We start from the raw sequence: 8611 nt of genomic DNA, 5'->3' as shown, positions 1-8611 counted from the left end.
TGGGGAAACTGCAAGGGGGAGGGGGATGGCAGCCCACCTCCTACATTTGTTTGAGCACATAGGGAGCAAAAGGAGGCAATGATGCCTCTGTATAAGTATCTGGTGAAACCTCATTTAGAAGATTGTGTACAATTCTAGATCACCAACAACTTAGAGAAACTCGGCCTCTTCTCCCTCGAACAGAGGAGATCGAGAGGAGACATGATTGAAACATTCAAGGTACTGAAGGGAATAGACTTGGTGGAAAGGGACAGGTTGTTCACTCTCTCCAAGGTAGGGAGAATGAGAGGGCACTCTCTAAAATTGAAAGGGGATAGATTCCGTACGAATGTAAGGAAGTTCTTCTTCACCCAGAGAAAACTGGAACGCTCTTCTGGAGTCTGTCACAGGGGAAAACATCCTCCAGGGATTCAAGACAAAGTTAGCCAAGTTCCTGCTGAACCAGAATGTACACAGGTAGGGCTAGTCTTAGGGCGCTGGTCTTTGACCAGAGGGCCACCGCGTGAGCAGACTGCTGGGCATGATGGACCACTGGTCTGACCCAGCAGCGGCAACTCTTATGTTCTTCGTCCTTATTCTTCACCTCGATCACTACAATCTTCACAACCAAATTGACTTTCCTTTAGCTAAAGCTCTCTGGATTCAGTCCATAGTTTTATTTTGTACCATTAGGGTCCTTCACTTACTTTCCTACATCTAAAATCCCATTCTTGTTTACTGATGCCCTTCAGTACTTGACCTATCAGTGCCGCAGACGTAGGGTTACCAGATTTTAAGAACATAAGAACATAAGCAGTGCCTCCGCCGGGTCAGACCATAGGTCCATCCTGCCCGGCAGTCCGCTCCCGCGGCGGCCCTAACAGGTCACGACCTGTCTGAATCACCAGAAGGGGCTCCCTTGCCACCTTGGTTTCTCATTGAAGTCCTATCTTCCCATCAAAGTCCTAACCCTCCGGTCTTGCACATGCACGACCTGGTTGGGTTTCTATACTTATTACCTGGTTAGCTTTCTATACTTGTGTTACATCCCAGCTCCTCCCTCAGTATCCCACGATCCCTTTATCCCTCCAATCCCTGTTTGAATCCCTGTACCGTACTCTGCCTGATCACTTCCTCCGGTAGCGCATTCCAAGTGTCCACGACCCTTTGGGTGAAAAAAAACTTCCTTGCATTTGTTTTGAACCTATCTCCCTTCAGTTTCTCCGAATGCCCCCTCGTACTTGTTGTCCCCTTCAGTCTGAAGAATCTGTCCCTATCCACCCTCTCTATGCCCCTCATGATCTTGAAGGTCTCTATCATATCTCCCCTGAGCCTCCTTTTTTCCAGAGAGAAGAGCCCCAGCCTATCCAACCTCTTGGCGTATGGGCAGTGTTCCAGCCCTTTTACCAGTTTCGTTGCTCTCCTTTGGACTCTCTCAAGTACCGCCATGTCCTTCTTAAGGTGCAGCGACCAATACTGAATGCAGTATTCCAGATGTGGACGCACCATCGCTCGATACAATGACATGATGACTTCCCGTGTTCTGGTTGCTATGCCCCTCTTTATGATGCCCAGCATCCTGATGGCTTTTTTCGAGGCTGCTGCGCACTGTGCAGATGGCTTCAGTGATGCATCCACCAGCACACCCAAGTCTCTCTCAAGTCTGCTGTCTCCCAACAGTGCCCCCCCCAATTTGTAGTTGAACAACGGGTTCTTTTTCCCTATATGCATGACCTTGCATTTTTCCACGTTAAAGTGCATTTGCCATTTGTTTGCCCAGTCTTCCAGTTTGTCCAGGTCCCTTTGTAGGTCCTCACACTCCTCCCTGGACCTAACTCTGCCGCACAGTTTGGTATCGTCTGCAAATTTTATAACCTCACACTTTGCCTCCTTTTCCAGGTCATTGATAAATATGTTGAAGAGTAACGGCCCCAGCACCGATCCCTGTGGCACACCGCTCGTGACTCCCCGCCAGTCAGAGTATTGTCCCTTTACTCCGACCCTCTGCAGTCTGCCCGACAACCAGTGCTCGATCCATCTGTGCACATCCCCTCCCACCCCGTGGTTCCACAGCTTCCTAAGCAGCCTTTTTTCCCCGAAGTAAAATACGGAACTATGGCCAGGCCTGTCCAGTTCTGCCCCATTCTGATGGCGTCACACCCCCAGACTGCATCTGCCCAAGCGCGGATGCTCCCTCCTGACCCAATTTTTACAGGAAGCTTTTCAAAAGCCAGACCAAGTGCCAGGTTTTGAAAAGCTGTCTGGACCCCCCGAAATGTCCTCGAAAAGGGGAAATGCAGACATCTGCTAACCCTGGGCAGATGGACTTTGGCGCAGCAGTTGGAATGTCCTTACGCTCGTCTCTCCTCAGAATTATGAATGAAGTCTTGCTTTGTTTTCTGATTTTGGAATCTAAACTGCGGTTCTGAGATTACCGAACCGAGTGTTATATCAATGCGTCTTTGATCAGACAGTTTACAGCAAGTGAAAGACGCTGACACAGGAGCAAGGGCTGTCTCTGTGGCCGGAGGGAAATTACGGATGAAGGCTAACGTACAATTGGAAATGTCTTTATTTATTGAAGCTTTTTCCTGAACAGAGGTTGGTTTAAGATAGATTTATAAATCATATGGTTCATGGTTTTTTCTTTAATATTTGAGGAAGATGTAAAAATAATATGTTAACAGTTTTGATGTTTTTAATGTATTTTATATGCCGCTTTTTAAATAAAAAATCAATCATAATAAACGGATTCTTCCTTCTCCCTCTTTCCTGTGTCCAGCATCCCACCTGCCTCCCTATTTCCTCCATGTCCAGCACTCCCCACCGTGTACCTAATTCCCTGCTATGCTCCAGCCCCATTATTTTTCTATGTCCAACATCTCTTCTAGTTCCTTTTCCCCCCATGTCCAGCATCTCTCCTCTTTGCCCTTATGCCCCCTTTGCATCCCTATCTTTCTTCCAGCCTAATGGTAGAGCAGCTGCCTCAACACCCTGAGGTTGTGGGATCAAATCCCAGCATTGCTCCTTGTGACCCTGGGCAAGTCACTTAATCCTTCATTGCTCCGGGTAAAAAATAAGTACCTGTATAAATGTAAACCACTTTGAATGTGTAACCACAAAAAGGCAGTATTCAAGTCTCACTTGTTTCACCTCCCCCTCCCCCCACCTTTCAGCATCTCCCTTCTTCCTCTCCCCTTCTGCTGCCATGTGGAAGCAGTGTCGATATTTATTCAATCATTTTATTCTACAGTTTATCCGAGGAACAAGACCGGTCCCACTCCCTCTGACACAGACTTGGTGTTTCATGAGGAGAAGGACCACACGGGGGCTAAGAGACTCCGTGGCATTGTCTTGTATTGTTCTTATAGTTGCTGCTTCCTGGGATGGCAGTGATGGTGGAGGGAGCCAAATGAGGATTTGGGGGGCACATTTTGCCTCACTTGGCTTCTGCCCTATTACAAAATACCCCTCCCCAGGGAAACCTTAAATGTAGTGTCTTGATGTAAAACAGAGTCAAAGATGCCAACATTGGTGCCAACTGGAAAAGAGAGTAAGAGGGAAAGAAATCCAAGAACGAGAAAAAAAGGCTGCTTTTGGTTGTGCAAGAGCCCACCACAATTACTCTTATTACACTGGACGTCATCTCATTTGTTGTGGGCTTTGTGGGGAATAGAATGTCTATTAAAGTGCTTTCTAAGAAGCATCATTGCAAAATGTCCGTTACTCAATCTGAAGCACGGACCGTGTCGGGTCCCTTGATTGGTAAAAGGGTTTGCATATAATTATTTTGTCACAATAAATTTTGCCTACGTCTTGTACAGATCTGCAGTTTTGTTTTGTTTGCTTTCGGTTGGTTTTCTACTGCAGTTTAGGTTGGGACCACCCTTTTCTCCTTGTTTTGTTGCGTTACTCAATCTGGCCATCTGTGATCTACTGGTTGCAAGCATATGTATGCCCATCGCAGTGGGAAACTTGATTTACAAACAGCCTGTTGTGACGTGTCTTATCCAGCCCTGATAAAATTCTTTTCTTTACTTATTAGGATTTATTTACCACCTCTTGGGAAAATTGACAGAAGGCAGAAAAAAATATTCAAATAACAATACAGGGCATGGCATAAGAACATAAGAACATAAGAACATAAGCAGTGCCTCCGCCGGGTCAGACCATAGGTCCATCCTGCCCAGCAGTCCGCTCCCGCGGCGGCCCAAACAGGTCACGATCTGTCCAAATCACCAGAAGGGGCCCCCATGCCACCTTGGTTTCCTATTGAGTCCTATCTTACCATCAAAGTCCTAGCCCTCCGGTCTTGCACATGCACGACCTGGTCGGGTTTCTATACTTATTTTCTGGTTAGTTTTCTCAGTATCCCACGATCCCTTTATCCCTCAGGAATCCGTCCAGTCTCTGTTTGAATCCTTGTATCGTACTCTGCCCAATCACGTCCTCCGGTAGCGCATTCCAAGTGTCCACGACCCTTTGGGTGAAAAAAAACTTTCTTGCATTCGTTTTGAACCTATCTCCCTTCAGTTTCTCCGAATGCCCCCTCGTACCTGTTGTCCCCTTCAGCCTGAAGAATCTGTCCCTATCCACCCTCTCTATGCCCCTCATGATCTTGAAGGTCTCTATCATATCACCCCTGAGCCTCCTTTTTTCCAGAGAGAAGAGCCCCAGCCTATCCAACCTCTCGGCATATGGGCAGTGTTCCAGCCCTCTTACCAGTTTCGTTGCTCTCCTTTGGACTCTCTCGAGTACCGCCATGTCCTTCTTGAGGTACGGCGACCAATATTGAACGCAATATTCCAGATGCGGACGCACCATCGCTCGATACAGTGGCAAGATGACTTCCCTCGTCCTGGTTGTTATGCCCCTTTTTATGATGCCCAGCATCCTGTTTGCTTTTTTTGAGGCCGCTGCGCACTGTGCAGATGGCTTCAGTGATGCATCCACCAGCACTCCCAAGTCTCTCTCAAGACTGCTTTCTCCCAACAATGCCCCCCCCAATTTGTAGTTGAACAACGGGTTTTTTTTCCCTATATGCATGACCTTGCATTTTTCCACGTTAAAGCGCATTTGCCATTTGTTCGCCCAGTCTTCCAGCTTGTCTAGGTCCCTTTGCATGTCCTCACACTCCTCCCTGGAGCTAACTCTGCCGCACAGTTTGGTATCGTCTGCAAATTTTATAACCTCGCACTTTGCCTCAACATAATAGATGCTAAACCATTTCAATAAACATCAAAGGCATAAGCAAAGGAGGAACATACGGGTCGATAAGACGGTAATAAGGGTCAGAAAATCATTTTAAAAAGGTGTACGAGAAGTCAGAAAAGTCTTGAATGGAAATTCTGTGCTTAGAAACATAGAAACATAGAAAGATGACGGCAGATAAGGGCTACAGCCCATCAAGTCTGCCCACCCTATTGACCCTCCCTATTAAGTCTAATGACCCCCTTGAGTATGATTGTAATTATACTTCCACTCTACTGACCCGCTCTTTCAAGTCTATACCCTAGTGACCCTATCCCTTGGCATGACCCTCGTAGGGATCCCACATAGGTATCCCATTTTTTCTTGAAGTCTGAGATGCTGCGTGCCTCGATCACCTGCACTGGAAGCTTGTTCCAATGCTCAATCACTCTTTCCGTGAAGAAGTATTTCCTGGCGTCTCCACGAAACTTCCCTCCCCTGAGTTTGAGCGGATGACCTCTTGTGGTCGAGGGTCCCTTCAGAAGAAAGATATCATCTTCCACCTCGACCCGTCCCATGATGTACTTAAATGTCTCAATCATGCTTCTCCCTGAAGCTGTTACAGTGGTACCCAGTGGCGCCTTGAGAGCCTTCTTGATAGGGGTGTTGGCACCTCTCTGCCCCCCTATGCCAAGCTCACATCCCCCTCCCCTTCCGGTACCTCTTTAAATCTTCTTCAGCGTGATCAGCTTCTCAGGCCTACTGCTCATGCTGACCTGGCTCCCCTCTGAAATCACTTCCGGGTTGCGGGGTCAGGGAGCGACATCAGAGGGAAAGCCAGCAGGAGGAGAAGCTGATGAAGATTTAAAGGTAAAGGGAGGGCACGAGGGGGAAGGAGCAGGGGGTGGAGAGCAGGGCCCGGGGGCTCCATCACTAGTGGTACCTATTAATCTTTATCGTATATGTATTACAACTTTAGGAAAATGCTAAATTCCCACTTCTTCTCTTCGAACCATGACCTTGAAAGCATAGACATTCTACCCTTAATCTATATTTCACTGTTCCTGATCACTGATTTGAAATCTTATCGTAAACTGCACTGAATCCTTAAGAAAATGCATGGTGTGGTTTGGGGATCACGATGGTGATTGTCCTGCACTCTCAAATCTCTTCTTGCGGCTCTGGGACAGAAAAGTGCACCTCTGTGATGTTTACAGAAAGGCATGGTAGCATGAGAGACATGAAAATGTTGCTTTGCTTTGCAACCTGAATACCTAAATTGCATCCCCACCCCCATCTGTGCACTGCTGCTCCAGGGAGGAAGAGAGAAAGCGGTGGGGGCTGGGTGAGACTGGTAGACTGTGGGTGGGGAGATGGGGAAATGGAGGGATAGTTGGGGCTAGGAGATAAAAGGAAAAAGGTCTGCTGAGGTTGGGAATCTGGACTGGGAGGTGGGAAGAAGCTCAGGAGCAGGTTACGGCCTTGCTTGGTACATGTGCTCTGCTTCCTTCAGACATGGGGTCAGTCGTGTGGCCTGAACCCTGATGAGATTGGCTCTGCGTTGGAAGGAAGGATCATGTTAAATGCCACTTAACTTTGAGACATGCAAAATATTGCTGCATTAAATCCAGGTTCAGAAGTTGCCCCTTGCTGCAGGTCCTTTGGGCTTCCTGGCAGCATGGAAACTTATGCAAAAGTAGGGCAACACTGGGCACAATTATAGGATGGCCTGGACCAAAGTTAAAGGAGAAGAAAGCATCCAGACAGGGATGGAGGGGTTGAAGACCATTCTCGCAACCTTCTCCTCTCTTCCGCCCATGCCTTGATCAGAGGAAAAGAGGGAGGTTGGTTATCGATGACAGCAAGGTGGCATCAGAGCTTGAAGGGGGGGGGGGACGGGGACAGGGCTCCCCCTGCTAGCTGGGGAGAAGGATCAGGAAAGCCGTCCTGCTTCATTGATGATGTGGTTCAGAAAGGGAGAAAGGAGCGCAATGAGAGTGGTAGGATCCTGAGTAATGGAGCACAAGGGGGGGGGGGATCAGAATCCCATCTTCATGGTGGTTCAGCACATGCAATTAAGAAGACCTTTTTTAAACTCAAGTAACTTGTTCATATTATCATTTTTGTGTTGATTCTTTCACCGATGGACTACTGCAATTCTCTTTTCTCAGCTATTTCACAAAATTAGCAAACAAAATTCAATTAATCATGAATACAAAGTACAGATCCATTGAGTGCCTTTGAAATCTCGCGTCTTGTTTAAGCGTTCTTCCTTGGTCCTTCTGAAGACGTACCTTCCTCTTTGCGGTTGTTAAGTTTTGGCCGAGGTTTCCTTTTTAATCAATCAGAAGAGATATGGAATCCCTTCCAATAAGAAACACAATCCAGTACGTCCTATCTTCTATTTGATAAGTGATTGACAATATGTTTGGTAAATATCTTTCACAGTGGATTTTTGTTATTACTGCTACTACTATTAATGATTTCTATAGCGCTACCAGACGTACGCAGCACTGCGTCGCAAAGAATAAGAAAACAGTCTCTGCTCGAAAGAGCTTACAATCTAAACAGTTAAGGGGAAGGGTTGGGGGGGGGGGCGGTAGGGTTATGGATTGAAGGCTATATTAAAAAGGTGGGTTTGCAGTCTGCTTTTAAACAAGGGAAGGGGCTTGGTGGACAAACTCGGGTAATTTATTCCAGGCTAGATGAAAGGAACAAAGTCTGGAATCGGCAGTGGAGGAGAAGGGTAACGTTAAGAGTGGCTTTTCTTACTTCACTGAACCTTTTTTGAGGATAAAGTGAGTTTTAAAAGCCTAACATTATATAACATAACATCTTCGTATAAGAGACTCGGCTTGTTCTCCCTCTCATGAACTTTGAGATGTGATTTATGCAGGAAGACCAGGTCCCTCCTAAAGTACATGACCTGAGCTCAAGCAGAGTGAGGAAGGCTTCGTGCCTCACACACAGCCATGTGGACCCAGCTGCCTTCAGATGTAGGCTGGGAAGTAATGTGGGGAACTCCAGACATGCAGACCAGTTCCACGCTTTGCTGGCAGCTGAATCCTGCCCAGCTTTTCATCCTAAAGAATGCGTTTTCTTTGGGTGTCCAGCCATGCACAGCTGCGGCCAGACCTTAATCCAAACACCAGGGCGTCACGTAGAGGTCAGACCACAGCTCGGTGACCTATTTTCAATCCCCTGACGGACACCTAGCAAAGCCCTTCACCTCAGCACAATCTTTAAATTTGGCTCCAACATATCTTAACTTCCCACTTTGAGCTTGTCTAATTTGTCTGCCTCTATAAGAGATTTCAAGCTGGGAAAATGAATCCTTGGTTAACTGAAACTATTCTAAGAGCTTCCTCTTACCAATTTTTTTGGGAAATTATTAGAGACTTATCTTTTTGATAAATTTGTCACCTCATAATTTTCTCTTTAT

Source organism: Geotrypetes seraphini, chromosome 8, assembly GCF_902459505.1.
Source record: "Geotrypetes seraphini chromosome 8, aGeoSer1.1, whole genome shotgun sequence".
Classification (NCBI taxonomy): domain Eukaryota; kingdom Metazoa; phylum Chordata; class Amphibia; order Gymnophiona; family Dermophiidae; genus Geotrypetes; species Geotrypetes seraphini.
This window is presented reverse-complemented; position numbering follows the sequence as displayed.